Source organism: Pseudophryne corroboree, chromosome 4 (genome assembly GCF_028390025.1).
Source record: "Pseudophryne corroboree isolate aPseCor3 chromosome 4, aPseCor3.hap2, whole genome shotgun sequence".
NCBI classification, from domain to species: Eukaryota; Metazoa; Chordata; class Amphibia; order Anura; family Myobatrachidae; genus Pseudophryne; species Pseudophryne corroboree.
Genome location: NC_086447.1, coordinates 566,644,420 through 566,671,571, shown reverse-complemented (window position 1 = coordinate 566,671,571; position 27,152 = coordinate 566,644,420). Strand labels below are relative to the sequence as shown.

At 42.9% G+C, this 27,152-nt stretch overlaps 1 non-coding gene and 1 pseudogene across 1 annotated transcript; one reads left to right on the top strand and one right to left on the bottom strand.

Moving 5' to 3' along the window:
- Positions 1–13,402: 13,402 nt before the first annotated feature.
- LOC134913087 (5S ribosomal RNA) lies at positions 13,403–13,521 on the bottom strand (annotated as a pseudogene).
- Positions 13,522–14,091: 570 nt separating this feature from the next.
- On the top strand, positions 14,092–14,210 carry LOC134913105 (5S ribosomal RNA). The gene has a single exon (XR_010177005.1). It is a non-coding gene; the product is annotated as a 5S ribosomal RNA (ribosomal RNA).
- Positions 14,211–27,152: the final 12,942 nt, after the last annotated feature.

Here is a 27,152-nt window from a genome sequence, read left to right as displayed (position 1 = left end):
CACGTAGGTGAAGGGTAATCCCTTATTCATGACTGAGTACATTACAGCATTACTGTCAACAGCTCACTGCAGCTCAGTAAAAGGGAGTGTCTCGTGGGATTTGACTTTCCGTGAAACTCACTATGTTTGCAGGCTCAGCACCTCAGCGGCCAAATAGGGAGGAGATTTTAATAGTGCTGAGCTGCCAGCAAAGCAACAAGGGGCCTCCTTTAATCTGGCCCTGAGTGGAGTAATTTCAGTTTAAAAGTTAGCATAGAAATTAGTAGAAAATCGATCTAGTCCTGGAGTTTTATCTCGTTTTAGAGATTTTATTGCATCTATAACTTCCTGTGCTGTCCACTTGGTATTTAGCTCCTGTTAGTTCAACATAGCTACTTAGAATATTTAGCTCCTGCTGGTTCAAGCTTGGATGAGATGTCTTAGATAGAGAAGGCTATTAACATTCTCTTGGTAAGGTTGTGGTGTATCAGAATCATGCTTTAGATCAGGCATTCCCAACCACGGTCCTCAAGGCACACCAACAGTGCAGGTTTTAGTGATATCCAGGCTGCAGCACAGGTGGTTAAATCAAAATAACTGAGCTACTAATTAAGTCACCTTTGCTGAAGCCTGGATATCACTAAAACATGCACTGTTAGTGTGCCTTGAGGACCGTGGTTGGGAATGCCTGCTTTAGATTATACAACCGGTCATAATATTCAGCAAAAGCATTAGCGATATATAAAGGGTTAGTTAATTTAGCTTCTGTAGCATAATATAGTCAAAACTTTCAATTTCTAGCCCTTTTCCCTCAATGCTTCCTTACTAAGAGGAGCGATGACCTATTACCTTCTGCATAAAATCTCTGATTTAATCCATAAACATTATTTTTAAGGGATGAGGTCAGCATCCCCATGGTCAGGATGGCAGCAGTCGGGATGCAGGAGGTCATGTGACAGACACTGGAATCCCGACACGACTCGGAATCCTGGCATCAGTACACCGGCCACCGACATCCTGAAGGTAAGTATCAGGGTGATGGTTAGGGCTCAGGGGTAGGGCTAGGCACTAGAGGGGGGTTTAGCCACCCCCGAGCTTTAGCCCTAGCTGCCACCCCCAGTTTCTTATCCCTAGCCACCAGACCCTGGATCTTAGCTCTAGCTGCCACCCCAGGTGTATTAGTGTAGAGGGCAGGGGAGGGATAAAATAATTTCCTCATCCCCTAACGTCAGTAATTTTCGGGATGCTGGTGTTGGTCATGTGACTGCTGGCATCCTGACCACCAGTATAATATATCACACCCAATGTTTAATATGTTTTTACAGTAAGTGCATATTTCCAAGTTTTCACTATTTCTTTTACATCTGGGTGAAAGAGTTATCTGCTGCATTAGTTAGTTGCATGAGTTGTAAACTTCCTAATGTTTGATTTTTGATTCAATCTGTATCATAGTCCCTTTCAAAACTGTCTTAAGTGTGCACCCAAACATTAGTAGAATTACTATCCTCGGGGGAATTATTTCTTAGAAAATCAGTTAAAGAATCTCTAATTGCTTGGTTCTGACCGACTGAAGATAGAAGATAATCAGGAAATCTCCAAGCTCTGGTAAGAAATGCTACATACAGTATGTAATATTTCAAATATAAGTTAAGTGGGCATTATCAGACCAATTTTTACTGTAGGTAGAATATCTGATATCTATGTTGCAGTACCAAATTATCCACTTATCTGTAAAAGCCAAATCTATTCAGGAGTATGATCCATGCTAATGTGAAAAAAGTATGGTCCCTGAACAGCATTAGAAACATTTTAATATATGAGATTTGAAAAAAATTCTGACCCAAAGTAACCTCCTTTATATTTAGAATCCCTACCAATATAATATACCATGCAGCTTTATCAGAAACTTTAAGGGTAAAATCAAATTTACATGGCCGATTAAAATAATGTTTATTTTTTTTTTAAATGAACCATCTGAAAAATAGGCTAATGGATAATAAAAATCAGAAAAAGAAGGCAGTAATATTTTAGAAAAAAGGGTCTCTTGAACTGCATTAATCTTTTTAGAATAAAAATATTGTAAGGCCTTCTTTCTCTTTTAAGGGGAATTTAACCCTCTGGCATTAATAAAAAAAAATGTCACCATAGTTGAAAAAATATATTGTGAAACCATATAAAAATGTATAAATATTAAATACTGAAAAAAATAAAGTAAGAAAAATAAAAAAGTGAGAGCTATAGAAAGGACAAAACACACATACAGATGTAGCCACCTTTATCTTGACTGTTTCTCCGCCGAGACGGGCGTTTAGTCACGCTAAGGCGATAGCTGAGTTTAATCACAGGTAGGCGCGTTGAGGCGATCTAGATACTCATCATGCATTACACATCTCCACCACTGTGTGGCTAATGCTCCACTAATCCAGTACTTTCGATCGTACAGTATAGCGGCGGATTGATCTACAGCTCTGGCAATACTGTAGGTGTAACGGGAGGCGGTGGAAAAAGTATGGAGTACTGTATGTGTATGGAGACGCAACTACAGTAATTGTGTAAAAGGAAGAATGTACAGGACAATGTATAAACACCGTGCTTTTAAAATACATGAGCGTCTGGGAATGGAGGGCTACAGTAGCTAGCAGGAGGCGGTGGAAAATACCGTGCTTTACAAATGCGAGCGTCCGAGTCCTCTAAGGCATAAACCAACACCAATGGGGTGGGGGCCGGGCGCTGTTTGCAGTACTTTCACACATGAAATTGGGAGTCTCTCATGAGGCGTCGTGGGCTAGGGGTGAAGGCTCCCACCTCCCACGCTGGGGGTCCAGGGTTCGAGACGTGATGTGCCTTCTTTTTTTTTTTTATTGTAATAATACACTGTATTATTTTATCTACATTGTAAGACAGTCAATGGAAAGGTGCACACAAGTTACATATAAATCAGAGTACATCTGCAGGAGCGATTCTTTACGCTAAATGCAACTAAACAGTGGGAATGAAATGAGGGTATTCTGACGCTACTAACTGAGCAAAACAGTACTGTAGATCTTCAGCGTTTGTGTATTGCACATGACCTGAATTCCCTCCCTGTGCAGGCTGCCAGGGGGGAAGGGCGATGGGGGTAGGGGGAGACGATGGGAAATACTGTACTGTGCCTTTGAAATGCAATTACATGAGCGTCCGAGTCCACTACGGCATACTGTAAACCAACACCAATGGGAAGGAAATGCCAACCATTTTTTTTATGTGTTCCCGTGACATTCACTTTATTATTGTTTTTCTTTGTTATACATTCAATGAAAGGGTGCACACAGGTTTCACATAAATCAAAGTAAATCTGCAGCAGCGATTCATTCCGCTATATACAAATACACAGCGGTAATGAGTATAAACTAGTGTATTCCGACGCAACTAACTGAGCAACACAGTACTGTAGATTGTCGGCATTTGTGTATTGTACCTGACCTGAACTCCCTCCCTGTCCACTGCATGACCTGTGCAGGCTCCCAGGGGGGAAGGGCAATGGGGGTAGGGAGAGGCAGTGGAAAATACGTGCTTTTCAAATACAAGTATTTGCGTCCGAGTCCCCTAAGGCATAAACCAACACCAATGGGAAGGAAGTGCCAACCTTTTTTTAATGTGTTCCTGTAACATTCACTTTATTATTATTTTTTTTCTGTTATACATTCAATGGAAGGGTGCACACAGGTTTCACATAAATCAGAGTGGGCGGGGGATTTTCCTACATACAGTAGTATACTGTTGCACGTCTTGTAACCTGATCGGAACTCCCTCCCTGTCTACTGCATGTACATTGCAGGCTCCCAGGGGGGAAGGGGAAAGTGGGATGGGTGTAGGGCGAGGCAGTCGAAAATACTGTGTTCAAAGAAAAGGCATAATTAAAACCATGGGTAACTTTGCAGTGTATCGTTATGTGCATATACCTCGCTTAGTCCTATCGCCCCTGTGTATTTTAGCTAGGGGATTGTGACGCTCCTTCAGCATTGCCCCATAGCCTGCAAAATCTGGACTGTTACTTGCTCCGTAGCCTAGGGCCTCCGTGGAGCAAGGAGTCATAGGTGGTAGCCATTTCAATTGAGTCTGCCCTGCTACAGAATTGTATGTGTACTGTACGGTGCATAGAACCTTAACAGAACCGCTCCTGCAGCTTTGCCCTGGTTTATGTGAATAAAAAAATAATAAAGTGTCTGGAAAAAACTAACATGCATTCGTACTTTAGAAATCGAACTCGGGACTCTGAGTATAGGAAGCGGAACACTTCACCACTTCGCCGCAGACAGATGAATAAATCCATTGGTTTTGATTATGCTGTAATGGCTATGGGATTAGGACGCTAACATACTGTACAAAATTCCTAATCTCAAGAGGCAATAGTGAACTTCTAACACGTCCATTTGCGACAGTGTACACTACTGGTTTTATGTTGTTTTGTCTGCGGGACTTGGACGCTCACATATTCATAAAGTACTGTAGATGGATCATATACTGTATGCTGTACTATTTGCGTCTGTACGGTATATACTGTATTAAATAATGCAGCATAATGAGTATTTACTGTATTAAATAATGCAGCGTAATGAGTATTTACTGTATGCAGCGTAATGAGACGCTTAGTAAAGTAGTCCTTATTATATATTTCAGTATTGTATTTTACGGGAGACCACACGCATGCGCAGTGGTGATTGTAAAAGGCGACATCTGGTGGATGATCGCAGGTATTACACGTAAAGGTAACGCCAAACGCTCTGTCTGCCTCCGTGCGATTAGGTACGCCTCTCTGTGACTAGGCGCGCCTCCCTACGTCCTGGTACGCTGCGTATGCTCGATCGGGACAAACGCCTCAGCCAGTCAAGATAAAGGTGGCTACATCTGTACAGTATATAATTCCACATTGTTAGTCAAAAGGGCCTCTAAATCTTAAGGTAGACTTTAAATTAATGGGGGAAGTGACCTACTTCCCACCACCTTGAATAATTCTATTAAACCTTATAAAGGGATAATATGTATGAACCACACATAAAATATGCTCATTGGAATTAAGTAATCTTACATCTAAATTAAAAAAAAAAAGTTCCACACCTGTGAGATATCATATAGATCCTTAGGTATCCAAACTTAAACAGAAATAAGTGACAAATTATATAAAGCATATCTAATATGGTTATGTATGTACATATATAGTGTAAACTCTAAATAGTCAGGTATATTATTCCAAAAGATTTAACAAAAATTCTGAAGATTCTAAAAACAAAATTCTTACTGTGGCCCAATTTTTTTTACATGATTCTTTGTCAGATAATCCTATTTATGGCAAACAATAATATTAATAGTGTCTACTCCATTTGCACTGGTTGTATAATATCTGTGATCATGGGTAAGTATGAGATTGTCCACTGATCCAAAACTTTAAGGCTATCTTTAGTGGTCAGCATCTTAGTGATTCCTTCCTGAATAACAATAATCTTAGCAAGAAAATCCCATCTATAAAACATATTTGCTTGATGAAGAGCAGTATTGACTCTGGAAAATGATATCTGCTTTGCTAATGTTGCTGAGGAAAGATCTCCAAATAACTGAATAATACCCAAGGCTGTTGCCACAAGGTCGGTATCATGAGCTGCCTGAAGAAGTTGCTCTTTCACATTGTAATAATTAGAATAATTCATATCTCATGGAGCACCCTCTGGAGTATTTCTATCATCGGAAGTCGATGTATTTGATTCAACAATAATTGTGATGTACAGTAGGCAGATCAGGGAAAAGCTTTTGAAATATACCAGTCACAAATCCAATAAGTTCAGAGGGTTGTACCATATCAGTAATCCCCTGATTTTAAGACTGCTTCTATGGCCTCTATCTTATAAGTTTGTTATTTTATCATGTAGCACTAGATGATCCACCTGAATAGATTTCTAAAACAACAGTAAGTTCATTATGAGATATAACCAGCTTTCCCATTTTATTTTCCAAGTGGTCAGTCCTCTCTCCTAAGTTATCCACATCTTGTTTCAGCTCATGTATAGAATAGATTAAATTAGATGTAATATCTACATTATTATCTCTAATTAATTGAAGTATTTTACATAATATTATGGGTTTATCAATATCCTCTTCTAAATGTGTGAATGTGTAGAAAAAAAATCTTCTCACTCTCCTGGAATCAAACCTGGGAACATGGGCATGGCATACAGTTGAGTTACCGCCTGGCAAAGACAAAGAAAATGTCTTATTGTCAAGGCACAACTCCTCCATTCAGTTCATATTGTAGACAGCCTATCCACTCCTCCCCCTTCCCCAGTAAACTTCTCATTTCATACACAGGGAGGACAGCTTATAGTAAATGAGTTATCAAAACAGTATGCAAAAGATGGACTTATGTCAGCTTTGGATGGGGGAAGGGACTCATAGGTCCCTAGCAATGTTTGTTTTTTTAGATTTTTTTTATACAGAAGTAAAAGCAATTGCGAGCGATTCAGCCCCACATACAGATGCACAGTATACAGTAGTACTGTTTTTGCGACGGAGACTCTCCTTCAGTTCATAATGGAAATTATTTTTTTGTCTATTTCTGTTGAATGTGTAAAAAAAAAAAAAAAAAAAAATATATTTTTCTCACTTTCCAGGAATCAAACCCGGGAACATGGCCATGGCGGCCGGTGGAGCTACCGCCAGGCCACAGAACATTTTTTATTTTATTTTACTTTACTTGCTGCATATACAGTTATGTAAGTGATTGTGAGCAAATCAGTCCCACGTACAGATGCACAGTATACAATATACTGTACAGTAATACAGTTTGTTCGACGGAGACGCTCCTTCAGATCATAATGCAAACCAATTTTTTTTAATATAGGGCTCCTAAATATGTGTAACTGCTTATACTGTATGCTATTGCTGGTGTTCATGATACAAATGAGAACGCCCTCAGATAGTCTACTCATTACTACCTTGTATCCCGCTGGCTACCCCAATTAAGATGCATCCTGAAAAAGACACTACCCCAAAAATTATGCTCGGCACTAGAAGTACTGTTTTGACACAAGTCGCAGTGTGTGTTGCAGTTGTACAGTACTGTACAGTACATGTACCTGTATTCTGTAGTGCCGTATCCATCCGCAGCTATTCAGTACTGTTTTGTATTAGTGGTGTAAATGCCACCCTGCGGTGAAGCAGTGGAATTACAAGCTATGCATCCTCTTGCACCATAGTATACCGTAGTATGCCGTAGTATGCCTTAGTGTGCCTTAAGTTTCCATTTATATAGCAACTGCAGCAATGATGAGTGTGGCTACATCTGTACACTGTAAATCTATGCAGGTGGTGGTAGAGCAGCCACATTAGTACTACTGCAGGGCCATTAATAAAAAAGAGAGAGCTCAGCTGATAAAAAATTAACCCTAGGGGGTAAATTCACCTTTGTTTGACCGAGATCAAACACGGTTGATATCGATCAGACATGGATAGTTTTTTTAAACTAAAACATGGGAGTTTACTATGTTACCGTGTTTTAGCTAGTCATGTTTTCCAATGCTGTATGTGCTTGGGTTTGACAGCATCCAAACACTCTTGTACATAAAGCCTGCACAGATCACTGAGATCTGTGCAGTGCTTCTCTGTTAAAATGTGTAAAAAAAAAAAAAAAAAAAGCTATAAATAAAAAAAAATTGATTGGTGTCCCCCATATTTTTTAAACCAGCACCGGACTCCACTAGCCAGGGAGGTAATGCCACAGCCCAGGGACATGTTTAAATTGGTAGCTGTAGCATTACCTGCCCCAAGTAGTCAGTCCTGGCCAGAAAATCCTGGAGAAGTAAGAATGATGTGTCTTTCCTGTGTCTACAGTCCTCAATGTTGCTCATTTCTTTGTGTTTCAATGCTGAGAAATACAGGCAGGTACTTATCCATCATGCAATACCATCAGGAAGGCATCTGATTGGCTCCAAATGTATTCTGCAGCCGGACAACGAACCCAAACATATAGCCAGTGTCATTAGGAGCTGGCTTCAGCATAACAAAGAAGTCATGGAAGTAATGATATAGCCCCCATAGTGCCCTGATCTCAACATCATCGAGTCTGTCTGTGATTACATAAAGAAACAGAAGGATTTGAGCAAGCTTACATCCACAGAAGATCTTTGGTTAGTTCTCCAAGATGTTTGGAACAACCTCCCTGCTGAGTTCCTTCAAAAATTGTGCAAGTGTACCCAGAAGAATTTATGATGTTTTGAAGGCAAAGAGTGGTCTCACCAATATTGATTTGTCTTAGATTTTCCCTCTGTTCATTCACTTTAAATTTTGTTAATTCATAAAAATAAACTATTATCACTTATTTTTAAAAACATTATTATTTTGCAGCATTTTTTTTCACACCTACCTAAAACTTTTGCACAGTACTGTATATTTTGCTACCACACCTTTCCGTCAGACTCACTGAAGCTTATAGGTCTTACAACCCAGGTGGTCTTTCCTTCACACAGACAGCTGACAGCACCAGCACTCTACTGACTTTAGCAGCAGGGCAAACAACAGCTCCCTCCTCTCCTTGCTACTCTCTCACCCAGCGGTTTGCACTACTGCTCTGTGGGGGAAGTAGTGGACTGCCAAGCCACCTTTATACCCAATTTTCATCTACGTTCAGCAGCTCCTGTCCACAGCTGCAAAGTGACAGCTCTCAGCAGCCGCCAGCACTCCAACTGGGCTATAGAGGGTCAGCAAAATGTAATGGGCCTCTAGTGGCTGGATTCAGGTCTCGGATCAGGATGATCACTGATGGTTGCAAGAGCCACTGCATGCTGTGCTGTACAAGTCATGCCCCTCCGCCCCCCCCCCTTGCAGTTGTTTTTTATTATTTGAGGCAAACTTAAACAAATGATAACGGAAAAGTACAGAACAATATTACAAGTAGTAAACTCCAACAAATCCTCCACTGAGGAGTTACATACATACAAAACAGGTAAAGGGAAGAGGCAGAAAGGCTTAGATGGGAGGATGGAACCACAGGAGCCCTAGAGTCAGAAGCTGCAAGTTTCAATAGAGGGAGGATTGCAAATAATTGTAAAGGAATGAGGAATATAAAATACACATTTATCATCAACAGCCAGTTTAGAGTAGAGAAGCAGAGTTCAAATCTATAAATAAAACTAAATAATAACTGTATAAGGAATTCAGCAGTCTTGCATGTAATGTGCCTCTAGTGTGTTATTCTGTAAAGGGGATGACAGCTTACTTCCAAGGAAGAACTTCTATGTGACTCATGTAATTAGATAATGTAAAAAAAACTGTAGGCCAACATGTTTCAAGGCTAGGAAACTCTTAATCCAGGCAGTATGGCCCTGTTCCAAAAAGTAATCTATTTATTATTCTTTAGGGTGGCTTCCCATTCATCTCATACATGAACGCAGAAGTGATGTACTGTATCAATTGTGTAGCATCATACACATTAAAATTATTATATTTACTTTATATAGGAGTTAAATGTACAATAATACACAAATTGTACACCTCTAAAAGGCTGAAATTCATAATATAAAATAAAAACATTGTGATAGACAGTCCCTCTTGCTTGGAGATAAAAGTTAGAAACGTAGAAACATAGAATTTGACGGCAGATAAGAACCACTTGGCCAGTCTAGTCTGCCCCTTTTTTATCCTTTAGGTAATCTCAACCCTTTTTGAACCTTAATTCTCTGTAAGGAGAGTTTACAACTTTGTAAGTTGTGACTGAAGCTGAAATACTTTTTACTGAAAACAAACTACAGAAGATCCAGAAGTAAATCATGAAAGTAATTTATTCCTTCTATGTTGAGAAAGTATTTTGTGGCCTCAATGCCTGTCTTGTGATCAATACTAGTATATAAGGATTCAACATGCAGTATAACAAATAGATTGTTTTCTTCAAATTTTATGTCATGGAGTTTATGCAAAATATTAGATGTGTCCTTCAAGTAAGATAGTAAACCAAGAACATGGTGGCGTAAATGAAGATTGATAAAAGTGCTGGTACATTCTAGTCCCTTATTTCAGAAACTATTGGTTTTCCTTGTGGTTGTCTGTTTAGCAATAAGTACTGTATGTGGTGGTATTGGGTTCTGCAGTTTAAAAATAAACATGTTCTTGTTTCATTATTATGCCATTGGCAAAGACTCCATCAATATGTTTACTGAACATTACAGTGAAGTTATCTGTGGGACTAAACAGAATCCCTTTGTAACATCTGTCATCTTCTAGCTGTCTAAAAGCTTCCCTAATGTACATCTCCATAGGCCTTATCACAATGTTTCACACTTTGGCCCTCATTCCGAGTTGATCGGTCGCAATGCGAATGTAGCAGAGTTACACACGCTAAGCCGCCGCCTACTGGGAGTGTATCTTAGCTTCTTAAAAGTGCGACCGAAGTAATCGCAATATTGCGATCACAAACCTCGTAGCAGTTTTGGAGTAGCTTCAGACTTACTCTGCCTGTGCGATCAGTTCAGTGCTTGTCGTTCCTGGTTGACGTCACAAACACACCCAGCGTTCGCCCAGGCACTCCCACCGTTTCTCCGGCCACTCCTGCGTTTTTTCCGGAAACGGTAGCGTTTTCAGCCACACGCCCCTAAAACGCCGTGCTTCCGCCCAGTAACACCCATTTCCTGTCAATCACATTACGATCGCCGGAGCGATGAAAAAGCCGTGAGTAAAATTACTTTCTTCATAGCAAAGTTACTTGGCGCAGTCGCAGTGCGAACATTGCGCATGCGTACTAAGCGGATTTTCATTGCGATGCGATGAAAAATACCGAGCGAACAACTCGGAATGAGGGCCTTTATCTGATGATTTTATGATGACTTCTCTCCACCCTTGGACCTCTGTCAAGGCATTTCTTTCCTTACATTAAAATTTGCCCAATAGGTGGCCATTCTTTATGGTTTAGATATGGATTTGATTAAAATTTCATAAGACCATTTCTAGGAAGACTTTCACTTCAGTAAAGACCTATTCCCGTGGGAAGAATTCAGATTTTTTTGAGGGGATTACTGGCATATGGGGAATTAGTCCTTGACTCTAGTTGTAATTCCTACAGTGCAAATAGACATTGGAAGTGATATTAGTTTCCAAGGTGTGGGTGCATGTTGGGTCCCCTAGATAGTTCATATTGTATTCTTGCACTGGTATTTCAGGATTATGTATTCAATATTCCTATTTGGGGGAAAAATGTAGTTAGAATTATTTCCTTTCAATAAATGTAAGATTTTTTTCCCATGTGAAGTGGTTAAATGATGATGTAAGTGGAAAAAATAAGCCTTAGTTAAGACTCGTGTTTGATCTTCTGATGATTTTCGGATTCTGCCTACCTGCTTAATTTAATTTAGAGATTCCCTTATTTTATCGGGGGTTTATTCCGCACAAAACCTGGAAGGTAAGAGAATGATAATAAGACCAATTATTACAAGGGGTAACAGAGGAGAGTCCCATACATATAACTCAGGGTTGGCAGTGCTCCCCAGGAATTTTTGGGTAATACTACATAAATCAAAACAGGGTACTGTCCCAAGAAGAGGTTGGGAGAGATTCCAGAAGAAAATACTCCTTTTTGGGGGCACACTTTGTTCAATATGTATAGAAAATGTTAAAATATAACTTTTATTCAAACTTAGGTAAAATATATATGACTTTACTCACAATATAACAACAAAGAGAAATATTTTTAGGAAAAATATTTTTTTGCTGAGGGGTATGTAATAAACCTCCTCTTTCAAAAGAAAAATAATCGGTAAGGCTGATTAACCTTACCGCAAGAAGAACCTTGTTAATATTTTTACTTGTAATATTTCAAATGTTTCACAGTATTGTGTCAATCATGTGTGGATGACATACACAGAGACCAAAATCTCGTCTCCTCATAAATTGTGGGTGGGAAATAAAAATGTATTTACCCCACATGGTTTTATACTCACAAGAAGTGTTGGGAATAGAGAACATATGTTCAATATTCCAAAAGAGATACGTTGTCTCTCGATTTACAAACACTTCCTTCCAAAGCACTTTCTTTCTCCTCCACAGGTAATCCAGAAATATTAGGAATACAGAGAATGCATTCATTGCTCCAAAAATGCTTAATGATCTCTCAATTGTCAAAATGCTCTCCTCCAAAACCTTTTCTTTTTCCTCCACAGATAATCCCTCATACAGACAGTATGAAAAAGAGACACTTAGCACATCTAGTGCATTATCAAAATCATTTTAGTGTCTTACATCAATCCCATTAAAACATAAATAAAAACAGCACAATTAAAAAGTCTAAAAAGAGAACTCTATTGCAAGTTCACCTACCGGAATGAGATGCTCATAGCAAGATGAGCATATAGCGCAAGAGATGTTCTGAAGCCCGGGCATGCAGCTACACCTCCTCCCATTCAGTGGCTCTCTTGGCAGTGGACTATGCAGCATGAGGTCTGTTCTCCTCTCACCTGAATCTGGATGATAGATAGACAGTGTCTAGTTAGACAGTCAGTAGATAGACACCACATGTTAGACAGACATTAGGTCAGCAGCGTCAAAAGGTCGACTTGGAAAAGGTCAACAGGGTCAAAAGGTTGACATGAAAATGATTGACATAAAAAAATAGACAGGTTTATTAAAAATATTTAAGTTTTTGTACTTTTTCATACCTTCTCTATCCATGTCGGCGTAGAGTTAGTTATAAACCTTGTGGCAAGCGCACAAAGTCCGAAGTGTTGCGAGTGAAGCGAGCCCTGCGAGGGGATGACTTTCTACAATTGGAGTCCCAGATGACAAAACTAGCCATACAAACCCCAAGAATGCAAAAAAATGGTGTGTACCTTTCTTATGTTGACCATTTTCATGTTGACCTTTTGACCCTGTCTACCTTTTGACCCTGACTAACAGGGGAGAGAAAGAAGGTTCTTGTGTGGGCGCACTCTATAAGGAAAGAAGTTCCTATAATATGTATCAGAGAATGGTTAAAACATAACTTTTATCGGTAAAAATATAAGCACAATTTACCCATCTAAAAGATCCATGAGAAAATAAAGAATTGGAAAAAATTGTTAAAATGTTCTGGTCTCTTCATTCAAAGAGTGATTGGAAAGGTTGTAGACAATGGATTGTCAAACCACCATTTCCCCTAACCAGTACAAATTGCTGTATTAATAGGACCGAGGAGTGGTCAAAACATTAATATGCAAATATCCAACTATAATAACTTATGTTAAGTGGATAAATAAATGTTCAGTGGTCACCAGACTCTAGCACCTGAATCGTTTGACAAATACTATAATCGTAAATAGAAAAAACATTTGAACTGCACTGAGCATTCCCTGACTAGATGGGAAGATATGAAAAAGAAACAGTGGTAATACTGCTGTTGGCGTATTCTTCTCACACAAAGAGGAAGCAGATTCCTACTCTACAACACCAGATATTCACAGGCAGTCACCTTTCCTGGTACTAACCCGGTCCAACGCTGTTTAGCTTCCAAGATCGGACGAGATCGGGCGGTGGCAGCGTGGTATGATAGTAAAGGATAGTATGATCAGCACGCCAATGAGAGTGCACCTATATAGGAAATAATTCAGTAAGAAATGATAGAAAGAAATAGAAGAAAGAGAGAAAATGAAGTGATCGGTAGGATTAGGTGGATCTGCATTCCACGTTAGGCACGGTTCAACAGCATTCACATTCGTTGCTCTGTGCTCCAGTCAGAAGGCAGAGGAATGAGTAAGTGCATGGTCAGGTGTAGAGAGCTGGTGCCGTGCAGTCACTCCATGTGCGGACCCCCGTGTGGAAGACGCGTTTCGCCCGTTAGGGCTTGTTCACTTCCGGGTTCGGAATTCTGGGTTTCAACCCTAATTACAGTATATCCATTTAGAATCAATTCCACTCTCTTATCTGTCTCGTGGACTCTCATCCTCGATTCACGGAGCACAGAGCCACGAATGTGGATGCTGTTGAACCGTGCCTAACGTGGAAAGCAGATCCACCTAATCCTACCTATCCCTTCATTTTCTCTCTTTCTTCTATTTCTTTCTATCATTTCTTACTGAATTATTTCCTATATAGGTGCACTCTCATTGGCGTGCTGATCATACTATCCTCTACTATCATACCACGCTGCCACCACCCGATCTCGTCCGATCTTGGAAGCTAAACAGCGTTGGGCCGGGTTAGTACCAGGAAAGGTGACTGCCTGTGAATACCTGGTGTTGTAGAGTAGGAATCTGCTTCCTCTTTGTGTGAGAAGAATACGCCAACAGCAGTATCACCACTGTTTCTTTTTCATATCTTCCCATCTAGTCAGGGAATGCTCAGTGCAGTTCAAATGTTTTTTCTATTTACGATTATGGTATTTGTCAAACGATTCAGGTGCTAGAGTCTGGTGAACACTGAACATTTATTTATCCACTTAACATAAGTAATTATAGTTGGATATTTACATATTAATGTTTTGACCACTCCTCGGTCCTATTAATACAGCAATCTGTACTGGTCAGGGGAAATGGTGGTTTGACAATCCATTGTCTACAACCTTTCCAATCACTCTTTGAATGAAGAGACCAGAACATTTTAACAATTTTTTCCAATTCTTTATTTTCTCATGGATCTTTTAGATGGGTAAATTGTGCTTATATTTTTACCAATAAAAGTTATGTTTTAACCATTCTCTGATACATATTATAGGAACTTCTTTCCTTATAGAGTGCGCCCACACAAGAGCCTTCTTTCTCTCCCCTGTTAGTCTATGTACTTTCTGGCTCTGGGCGCACCACCAATGAGGACAGCATATAGGAGAAAATCATAGATATTTTCTCGCTTCCGTTACTAAGGGTAACCAATTGTCCGATTTTGTTTTTTTCCGTTTATACACTTTATTATATTTTGTGACCTGTGCCCGATCGCCCCATGTTTTTACCTTTTGACCCTGTCGACCTTCTGTACTGTACTTTTTTCATGTCTACCTTTTAACCCTGTCAACCTTTTGACCCTGTCGATCTTTTGATTGTCTAACATGTGGTGTCTATCTATTGACTGTCTAACTAGACACTGTCTATCTATTATACAGATGGAGCAGCGCTCATCTGAGGTGGCTCCATCGCAGACGTGCACTCCCAGTGTGACTAGGTGATCCGTAAAGCACTTCTATGAATGGGAGAGTGTCCCCATCTGGGCGCGTGCGTCTGCCCGGATGGAGACATTCTCCCATTCTAGTGAATGGGGCGTGTCTCTGTCACGGGCGCAGATGACTGCCCGGACAGAGACACTGTAGTCACTAGGCGCGCATGGGTGGGCACACCCAGGCATAGACGGAGCCACAAATAGCCTCTCACCTGCAGGCCAATGCATTTCTACGCATAGGATCTTTGTCAAGGAACAGGTGTCTAGGATTTTCTACTTTGGGAAGGATAGCAGCCCTTACTAGAGGAGTTCTGAGGTTCGGAACTCTCCTATAGATTATTTTAGGTTTTTCAGGTAGTATCTGTTTAAGGATGGTATCATGTGACAATACGCCCCAATGTCTCCTCAAAATCTTTTCCACCTCTTTACAATTATATCCTTTTATGAATGCAGACACATAATAACACACAAAAGAATATGAAATAGAGCATTTTGTAACTTGCAATAGTAAAAATGCTGTTTATTTACTTCAATGTAGCTGCATGAAGCTATATGTGGGCAGAACAAGCAGACCGTTTAAAATCAGACAAACATCAAACAGCGCTAAAAAGAGATGTATATTTTAATAAAAATTAATTAATGAATATATAAATGTGTACAGATACCGGCAATGGTTGCACTTAAAGTCCTACATACAAAGCAGTTCCAGCTTATTTGTTAGTATAACTGATTAGTAATCATGCACAGATGGTGTGTTAGTCCAAGATAACAAAAGACTTCATGTAGTTAAAAACAGCTGTGCTGGTGGCTTTTTCAGTGCACTGAAATTGATATTTCCTTGTCCAGTTAAAAGATGGTAACAATGTTAGTATAATGATGAAACTTGGACAGGAATTTTTTGAGACGTCACCCTTGGTGTCCAGTACTGGCATCCGTCACTCGGTAAATTATCCTCTGTAAAGCCCCTTGTTTTGGACCCTCCGGATATGGCACCATTAATGTGTTGAAGACACCAGGAGCCGGGAGTCCCCGAAACTGCCCACTGCTGGGAGCTGGGCATTACGCAAAAGGTGATATCAAATACCGATGTGCCTCATTGTTCTAAACATCTCCGATTAAAATTCCTGTCCAAGTTTCATCATTATACTAACATTGTTACCATCTTTTAACTGGACTAACACACCATCTGTGCATGATTACTAATCAGTTATACTAACAAATAAGCTGGAACTGCTTTGTATGTAGGACTTTAAGTGCAACCATTGCCGGTATCTGTACACATTTATATATTCATTAATTAATTTTTATTAAAATATACATCTCTTTTTAGCGCTGTTTGATGTTTGTTTGTTTCATGTTGTCACGATTCGGGTATCTGGACGCCATTACTTACCCTTCAGATGCCTCCTAAGGCTGGCTCAGCGTTCCAGGACCGGATCCCGCTGTTCCTGAGTTTCCACATGCAGAATGTCAGAGTGGTGATTTCATCAGCCGCGGCCTCCGCTGTGCCCACGTGGTTAAATGTGCGCTTGTCAGTCTGGCGTCTCCTGTCTCCTGTGGCCGGCGTCGCCATTACTGTTTCAATTCTCACATGGATTACAAACCAAACTTCCCTCCAAGTGTCTGCATGGGCGCAGCCATCTTGGATTTTGTCATCTGATTATTTCCACCAATCTGCTGTCTGTATTGTTGATTTGCATAATTGCCTAGCCAACCCCTTCCTTGCTGCAGGTATAAGTATGCTGTGCCTGAGCAAGGAAGGCGTCAGTGCTTTGGTTGTCTAACCTAGTTCCAGTTTGTCTCTCTCCTGTGGTTGTCTTCCAGGTTCCAGCTCCTGTCTCCAGACTTCTGCTATAGAGACCCGCACCAGCATTCCATCTGCGGTGTAGCCTGACTCTCCGATCCATTCTGGACTCACCTGTTTCCAGCTACAACAATCACCTGCTTCCAGCCCAGCTTCCAGCAGTGTACAGCTTCTCTTAAAGGGCCGGTGTCCTTTCTGCAGTTTACCACTCTCCACCGGTATTATTATTTCACCGCTCTCAAACTCCAAACTTCATTATTATTTCATCGCTCTCAAGTTCGTTTATTATTTAACTGGTTCCAGCCAGTATCCACTCCGTACCAACAACAGTCTGGTTCCAGCCAGTATCCACAGCAGCCGTTTTACCTTCAGCAGCCCAGCCTTTCCTGGAACATCAGCTGGTACGATCCTGGGTTCTCTCCATTGCTACAGTCAGGCCTGGTAAGGACTTTCCTACTAGAAGATTATAAGAACTGTCTCACACTACCAGTGCCTGTGGCCCTTGCCACCCTGTAGTACCCAGGAATTGTATTTATCCTCTGTTGACTTTTATGTTTCCTTTTACTGCTGCTGTGTTACGGAGTTTGTCATAATAAACATCATTGACTTTTATCCTGGTTGTCGTGGTCACGCCTTCGGGCAGTTATTCTACATGTTACTTACATGTCTAGGGGTCTGATACAACCTCCCAGGTTCCATTACATCTCAGCCCCTACAACTGAGGCTGTCTCCCGTCAGCTCAGGCCCTCAGTTGTGACAGTAAGCACTGACCTAATGAATCCAGCCGGAGACCAGGATCAAGCGGCCAGGCCGATGCAAGAACTGGCAGCCCGACTTGAACATCAGGAGGCTGCACAGGGCCACATCATCCGCTGTCTCCAGGATCTCTCTACACGGCTGGATGGGATTCAAACGACCCTCCGTGGACCTGGCACGTCCGGTGCGTCCACTACAGTGACACCAGCTGTAACCCCACCCACCTTACCCATTTCCAGTCCACATCTTCATCTTCCAACGCCAGCAAAATTTGATGGATCTCCAAGGTTCTGCAGGGGATTTCTCAATCATTGTGAAATCCACTTTGAGCTTCTACCTGGCAATTTCTTCAGTGACCGTACCAAAATTGCCTATATCATCTCCCTTCTCAGTGGCTCAGCCCTTGACTGGGCATCACCTTTATGGGAGAAGTCTGATCCCCTGCTATCCTCCTATACTGACTTTGTAGCTACATTCAGGCGCATCTTCGACGAGCCAGGCCGGATAACATCTGCTTCATCTGAGATTCTCCGTTTACGCCAGGGAACACGTACTGTGGGACAGTATCTTATACAGTTTAAAATCCTGGCATCCGAACTGGCATGGAACGACGAGGCCCTGTATGCTGCATTCTGGCATGGCTTATCAGAACGCATCAAGGATGAGTTAGCTACCAGAGACTTGCCCTCTAAGTTGGATGAGCTAATTTCTCTTTGCACAAAGGTTGATCTACGTTTCAGAGAGAGAGCAACCGAGCGAGGAAGATCATCTACTCCTAAATCTTCTGCTCCTCCTCCTCGTCAACCATCTCCATCCAAGGATGAGCCTATGCAAATTAGTCGTTCCCGTCTATCTCCCGCTGAGCGCCGAAGACGTCTCTCTGAGTCTCTCTGTCTCTACTGTGCAGCTCCGTCGCACACTATCAATGCCTGTCCCAAACGTCCGGGAAACTCCAGATCCTAGCTCGCCAAGGAGAGGGCCGGCTAGGAGTAATGATCTCCTCTCCATCTCCTCATGACTGTAACCTCCCAGTGTCGCTCCAAATTGCTCAACGTTACAGGAACGTCATTGCCCTCCTTGATTCCGGAGCAGCTGGGAATTTCATAACCGAAGCTTATGTTAAACGGTGGTCCCTACCCACCGAGAGACTGTCCTCGTCCATCTCTTTGACCGCCGTGGATGGCAGCAAGATTTTTGACGCAGTCATTTCCTTAAGGACTCTTCCAGTTCGTCTGAGAGTGGGAGTTCTTCATTCTGAGTATATTTCTTTTTTAGTGATTCCAAGAGCCACACATCCAGTGGTTTTAGGCCTTCCATGGCTCCGTCTCCACAACCCATCAATTGACTGGACGACTACGCAAATACTGGCATGGGGTCCCTCCTGTGCTGAGACTTGTTTAGCCAAAGTTCTTCCTGTTTGTTCTTCCTTCCCCAGGTCATCTGATGTTCCGCCTCCTCCATATCAAGACTTCACGGACGTGTTCAGTAAAGCCTCTGCTGATATCCTTCCTCCTCATAGAGAATGGGACTGCCCAATCGACCTCATTCCAGGGAAGGTTCCACCGCGAGGTCGAACTTATCCGTTGTCTCTGCCTGAGACACACTCCATGGAAGAGTACATCAAAGAGAACCTGGCGAAGGGTTTCATCCGACCATCTTCTTCTCCAGCCGGCGCAGGCTTCTTCTTCGTTAAGAAGAAAGACGGTGGTCTGCGTCCGTGCATCGACTACAGAGGTCTGAACGACATTACTGTCAAGAACCGATACCCTTTACCCCTGATTACCGAGCTCTTTGATAGAGTTAGTGGTGCAACTATTTTCACAAAGCTGGACTTGAGGGGTGCCTACAATCTCATCCGAATCCGTGAGGGTGACGAGTGGAAGACCGCCTTTAACACCCGTGACGGACATTATGAGTACCTCGTCATGCCCTTCGGATTGAGCAACGCTCCAGCAGTCTTCCAGCACTTCGTGAATGAGATTTTCAGGGACATCTTGTACCGCCATGTCGTGGTTTATCTAGACGACATCCTCATCTTTGCTAATAATCTCGAAGATCATCGTTTCTGGGTAAAAGAGGTTCTTTCCCGTCTCCGTGTCAATCACCTCTATTGTAAATTGGAGAAGTGTGTGTTTGAAGTTAAAACCATTCCGTTTCTAGGTTACATTGTGTCCGGTTCCGGACTAGAGATGGATCCTGAGAAACTCCAAGCAATCCAGAATTGGCCTATACCCTTAAGCCTCAAAGGGGTCCAGAGGTTCTTAGGGTTCGCCAATTATTATAGAAAATTTATACGAGACTTTTCCACCATTGTGGCGCCTATCACTGCATTAACCAAGAAAGGTGCTAATCCGTCCAAGTGGTCCGAGGAAGCTACACAGGCCTTTCACCTTCTGAAGCAACGGTTCATCTCTGCACCAGTTCTGAAACAGCCCGACACCGACTCTCCTTTTATCTTAGAGGTAGATGCCTCCTCCGTTGGAGTAGGAGCAGTGTTATCCCAGAGGGCCAAAGATGGACATCTACATCCTTGCAGTTTCTTCTCCCGGAAGTTCTCCCCAGCTGAGCGCTACTATGCCATTGGCGATCAGGAGTTGCTAGCCATCAAGCTCGCTCTGGAGGAGTGGAGATACCTGTTGGAGGGAGCTTCCCACTCAATCACCATACTTACCGACCACAAAAATCTTTTATATCTCAAAGGCGCACAATGTCTGAATCCTCGTCAGGCCAGATGGGCACTTTTCTTCTCTAGGTTTGGCTTTAAACTCCAGTTCTGTCCGGGTTCTCAGAATCGTAAGGCCGATGCCCTTTCCCGCTCATGGGAGCAAGAAAATGAGTCCGAGTCTGCAGACAAGCATCCTATTATTAATCCGTTGGCATTCTCCACGGTAGGGATGGACTCTACGCCTCCACCAGGGAAAAGTTTTGTTAAGCCAGTTCTAAGGAAGAAGCTCATGCATTGGGCCCATGCTTCCCGTTTTGCTGGACATACAGGCATTTAGAAAACCCTTGAATTTATTTCTAGGTCCTACTGGTGGCCAACTCTGAAGAAGGACGTTATGGAATTTATTGCCTCCTGCCCAAAGTGTGCCCAACACAAAGTCTCCCGCCAGTCGCCTGCGGGGCAACTGGTTCCATTATCTGTTCCCCGTCGACCTTGGACCCATTTGTCGATGGACTTTGTTTCCGATCTACCTATCTGCAACAAGTTTAATACCATCTGGGTGGTAGTTGACCGGTTCACCAAGATGGCACATTTCATCCCTCTCACCGGTCTTCCGTCAGCTTCCAAGTTGGCTCAAGTGTTTATACAAGAGATCTTCCGACTTCACGGTCTTCCTGAAGAGATCATCTCGGATCGTGGAGTACAATTTGTAGCCAAATTTTGGCGAAGTTTGTGTCAAGCCCTCCAAGTCAAGTTAAAGTTTTCCACGGCTTACCATCCTCAGACCAATGGTCAAACCGAGAGGGTGAATCAGGACTTGGAGGCCTTCCTCCGTATATATGTGTCTTCCTCTCAAGATGACTGGGTTCAACTCCTTCCTTGGGCCGAGTTCAGCCACAACAATCAATACCATTCCTCATCTTCTTCTACACCATTCTTCATTAATTATGGATTCCACCCTAAAGTCCCAGAATTCCAACCGCTTCCCGCAACTTCTGTTCCAGCAGTGGATGTCACCTTGCGTCAGTTTTCAAATAACTGGAGGAACGTCCGCGCAGCCCTGCTTAAAGCCTCATTCAGGTATAAGAAGTTTGCCGATAGGAAGCGTAGAGCGGTTCCTGCTCTCAAGGTGGGTGATCGTGTGTGGCTGTCCACGAAGAATTTGAGGTTGAGAGTTCCCAGCATGAAATTTGCACCTCGCTACATCGGACCCTTCAAGATTGAACAAGTCATCAATCCTGTTGCCTACAGGTTACAGTTACCATCCTTCTTGAAAATACCCAGGACATTTCATGTTTCTTTGTTGAAACCGCTGATCCTGAATCGGTTTCATTCTGCACTTCCTCCAGCTCCCAAAGTTCAGACTCAACGGGGAGTCGAGTACGAGGTGGCCAAGATTTTGGACTCACGTTTCCGTTACGGTCAGTTACAATACCTCATTGACTGGAAGGGCTATGGTCCTGAAGAACGCTCTTGGACCAATGCCTCAGACGTCCATGCCCCTGCCTTGGTCCGAAATTTCCACGCAAAGTTTCCTTTAAAGCCTAAGAAGTGTCCTGGGGCCACTCCTAAAGGGGGGGGTGCTGTCACGATCCGGGTATCTGGACGCTATTACTTACCCTTCAGATGCCTCCTAAGGCTGGCTCAGCGTTCCAGGACCGGATCCCGCTGTTCCTGAGTTTCCACATGCAGAATGTCAGAGTGGTGATTTCATCAGCCGCGGCCTCCGCTGTGCCCGCGTGGTTAAATGTGCGCTTGTCAGTCTGGCGTCTCCTGTCTCCTGTGGCCGGCGTCGCCATTACTGTTTCAATTCTCACATGGATTACAAACCAAACTTCCCTCCAAGTGTCTGCATGGGCGCAGCCATCTTGGATTTTGTCATCTGATTATTTCCACCAATCTGCTGTCTGTATTGTTGATTTGCATAATTGCCTAGCCAACCCCTTCCTTGCTGCAGGTATAAGTATGCTGTGCCTGAGCAAGGAAGGCGTCAGTGCTTTGGTTGTCTAACCTAGTTCCAGTTTGTCTCTCTCCTGTGGTTGTCTTCCAGGTTCCAGCTCCTGTCTCCAGACTTCTGCTATAGAGACCCGCACCAGCATTCCATCTGCGGTGTAGCCTGACTCTCCGATCCATCCTGGACTCACCTGTTTCCAGCTACAACAATCACCTGCTTCCAGCCCAGCTTCCAGCAGTGTACAGCTTCTCTTAAAGGGCCGGTGTCCTTTCTGCAGTTTACCACTCTCCACCGGTATTATTATTTCACCGCTCTCAAACTCCAAACTTCATTATTATTTCATCGCTCTCAAGTTCGTTTATTATTTAACTGGTTCCAGCCAGTATCCACTCCGTACCAACAACAGTCTGGTTCCAGCCAGTATCCACAGCAGCCGTTTTACCTTCAGCAGCCCAGCCTTTCCTGGAACATCAGCTGGTACGATCCTGGGTTCTCTCCATTGCTACAGTCAGGCCTGGTAAGGACTTTCCAACTAGAAGATTATAAGAACTGTCTCACACTACCAGTGCCTGTGGCCCTTGCCATCCTGTAGTACCCAGGAATTGTATTTATCCTCTGTTGACTTTTATGTTTCCTTTTACTGCTGCTGTGTTACGGAGTTTGTCATAATAAACATCATTGACTTTTATCCTGGTTGTCGTGGTCACGCCTTCGGGCAGTTATTCTACATGTTACTTACATGTCTAGGGGTCTGATACAACCTCCCAGGTTCCGTTACATCTCAGCCCCTACAACTGAGGCTGTCTCCCGTCAGCTCAGGCCCTCAGTTGTGACACATGTCTCTTTAGGGGTTGAGTACTCCCCTCTTAACAGCTGCTGTAAAATTGGTGTATTTATTGAGCATTGGCAGAAAGTCATATATAGTTACAATTAGCTCTAGCGCTGGATTTCTGTTTTGTTGTTCGTTTAAAATCAGGCTGAGTGAACACCTTCAAAACATAAAAAAGGGGTGGAGAATCACGCACTATCGGCGCATTTTAGATGAACTAGTTTGCTACAAAATCATTCAACAAGTGAAACCAAATTGAAGGTGAAAAATATTAAAACAGTTTATGCCACCTTAAAAAATGAAGTGGATATATGAACTTGGGACTTTAGTTCCGGACGGCTTGAATGCCGATTTTGAATTAAAATGGGTATTGTAGTAGAATTAATATTATTGGAATAGGGTGTGTGGTCCTTTAAAAAAGTCTGGAGGTATAAAGAAAGACAGGGTATCATTAAAAAAAATATACTTCCATTTGGTTTTGAAATATATACTTGAAACCATGGCTATGAGGAAAAGATACATTGTAAATTTGTTGCAAACTAATATGAGACAGAGAATATTATGTACAGTATCCTATTTTGTGTCTCTTAGAGGATTTTTCGCTACAATGTTGAATGCTTTGTTCCATTGCCATATATAAATGATATCCAGTGTAAAGAATCGTTGCTAGATATTAATAATGAATGAATTTGCATTGTAAAAGGAGAGGACACTGTAGTGAAAAGTACGTAAGGCCAGAAGTTGTATAAATCACATAAATTAGCCTGCTAAGTTCCTCTCACCTGTGCCTTGACAAAGACCCTATGGGTAGAAGAAATGCATTGGCCTGCAGGTGAGAGGAGAACGGACTTTGTGCTGCATAGTCCGCCACCAAGAGAGCCGCTGAATGGGAGGAGCTGTAGCTGCATGCCTGGGCTTCAGAACATCTCTTGCGCTATATGCCCATCTTGCTAAGTGCGTCTCATTCCATTAGGCGAACTTGCATTAGAGTCCTCATTTAAACTTTTTAATTGTGTTTTTATTTATATTTTAATGGGATTGATGTAAGACATTAAAAGTTTTTTTGGTAATGCCCTAGATGTGCTACGTGTCTCTCTTTTTCATACTGTCTGTATGAGGGATTATCTGTGGAGGAAAAAGAAAAGGTTTTGGAGGAGAGCATTTTGACACTTGAGAGATCATTAAGCCTGTTTGGAGCATTGAGTGCATACTCTCTATTCCTAATATTTCTGGATTACCTGTGAAGGTGAAAGAAGGTGCTTTGGAAGGAAGTGTTTTAAAATCGAGAGACAACTAAGCTCTTTTGGAATATTGAATGTATGTTCTCTATTCCCAACACTTCTTGTGAGTATAATACCATGGCCAATATTTACTAATATTCGTGTTTGTGTCGGATTGTGTAGTGTTTAAACTAGAGATGTGCACTTGAAATTTTTCGGGTTTTGTGCTTTGGTTTTGGGTTCGGTTCCGCGGCCGTGTTTTGGGTTCGACCGCGTTTTGGCAAAACCTCACCGAATTTTTTTTGTCGGATTCGGGTGTGTTTTGGATTCGGGTGTTTTTTTCAAAAAACCCTAAAAAACAGCTTAAATCATAGAATTTGGGGGTCATTTTGATCCCAAAGTATTATTAACCTCAAAAACCATAATTTCCACTCATTTTCAGTCTATTCTGAACACCTCACACCTCACAATATTATTTTTAGTCCTAAAATTTGCACCGAGGTCGCTGGATGACTAAGCTAAGCGACCCAAGTGGCCGACACAAACACCTGGCCCATCTAGGAGTGGCACTGCAGTGTCATGCAGGATGGCCCTTCCAAAAAACACTCCCCAAACAGCAGCACATGACGCAAACAAAAAAAGAGGCGCAATGAGGTAGCTGTGTGAGTAAGCTAAGCGACCCTAGTGGCCGACACAAACACCTGGCCCATCTAGGAGTGGCACTGCAGTGTCACGCAGGATGGCCCTTCCAAAAAACACTTCCCAAACAGCACATGACGCAAAGAAAAAAAGAGGCGCAATGAGGTAGCTGTGTGAGTAAGCTAAGAGACCCTAGTGGCCGACACAAACACCTGGCCCATCTAGGAGTGGCACTGCAGTGTCACGCAGGATGGCCCTTCCAAAAAACACTCCCCAAACAGCAGCACATGACGCAAAGAAAAAAAGAGGCGCAATGAGGTAGCTGTGTGAGTAAGCTAAGCGACCCTAGTGGCCGACACAAACACCTGGCCCATCTAGGAGTGGCACTGCAGTGTCACGCAGGATGGCCCTTCCAAAAAACACTCCCCAAACAGCACATGACGCAAAGAAAAAAAGAGGCGCAATGAGGTAGCTGTGTGACTAAGCTAAGCGACCCTAGTGGCCGACACAAACACCTGGCCCATCTAGGAGTGGCACTGCAGTGTCACGCAGGATAGCCCTTCCAAAAAACACTCCCCAAACAGCACATGACGCAAAGAAAAAAAGAGGCGCAATGAGGTAGCTGTGTGAGTAAGCTAAGCGACCCTAGTGGCCGACACAAACACCTGGCCCATCTAGGAGTGGCACTGCAGTGTCACGCAGGATGGCCCTTCCAAAAAACACTCCCCAAACAGCACATGACGCAAAGAAAAAAAGAGGCGCAATGAGGTAGCTGTGTGAGTAAGCTAAGCGACCCTAGTGGCCGACACAAACACCTGGCCCATCTAGGAGTGGCACTGCAGTGTCACGCAGGATGGCCCTTCCAAAAAACACTCCCCAAACAGCACATGACGCAAAGAAAAAAAGAGGCGCAATGAGGTAGCTGTGTGAGTAAGCTAAGCGACCCTAGTGGCCGACACAAACACCTGGCCCATCTAGGAGTGGCACTGCAGTGTCACGCAGGATGGCCCTTCCAAAAAACACTCCCCAAACAGCACATGACGCAAAGAAAAAAAGAGGCGCAATGAGGTAGCTGTGTGAGTAAGCTAAGCGACCCTAGTGGCCGACACAAACACCTGGCCCATCTAGGAGTGGCACTGCAGTGTCACGCAGGATGGCCCTTCCAAAAACACTCCCCAAACAGCACATGACGCAAAGAAAAAAAGAGGCGCAATGAGGTAGCTGTGTGAGTAAGATAAGCGACCCTAGTGGCCGACACAAACACCTGGCCCATCTAGGAGCGGCACTGCAGTGTCACGCAGGATGGCCCTTCCAAAAACACTCCCCAAACAGCACATGACGCAAAGAAAAAAAGGCGCAATGAGGTAGCTGTGTGAGTAAGATAAGCGACCCTAGTGGCAGACACAAACACCTGGCCCATCTAGGAGTGGCACTGCAGTGTCACGCAGGATGGCCCTTCCAAAAACACTCCCCAAACAGCACATGACGCAAAGAAAAAAAGAGGCGCAATGAGGTAGCTGTGTGAGTAAGATAAGCGACCCTAGTGGCCGACACAAACACCTGGCCCATCTAGGAGTGGCACTGCAGTGTCACGCAGGATGGCCCTTCCAAAAATCACTCCCCAAACAGCACATGACGCAAAGAAAAAAAGAGGCGCAATGAGGTAGCTGTGTGAGTAAGCTAAGCGACCCTAGTGGCCGACACAAACACCTGGCCCATCTAGGAGTGGCACTGCAGTGTCACGCAGGATGGCCCTTCAAAAAAATACTCCCCAAACAGCACATGACGCAAAGAAAAATTAAAGAAAAAAGAGGTGCAAGATGGAATTGTCCTTGGGCCCTCCCACCCACCCTTATGTTGTATAAACAGGACATGCACACTTTAACCAACCCATCATTTCAGTGACAGGGTCTGCCACACGACTGTGACTGAAATGACGGGTTGGTTTGGACCCCCACCAAAAAAGAAGCAATTAATCTCTCCTTGCACAAACTGGCTCTACAGAGGCAAGAGGTCCACCTCATCATCATCCTCCGATATATCACTGTGTACATCCCCCTCCTCACAGATTATCAATTCGTCCCCACTGGAATCCACCATCTTAGCTCCCTGTGTACTTTGTGGAGGCAATTGCTGCTGGTCAATGTCTCCACGGAGGAATTGATTATAATTCA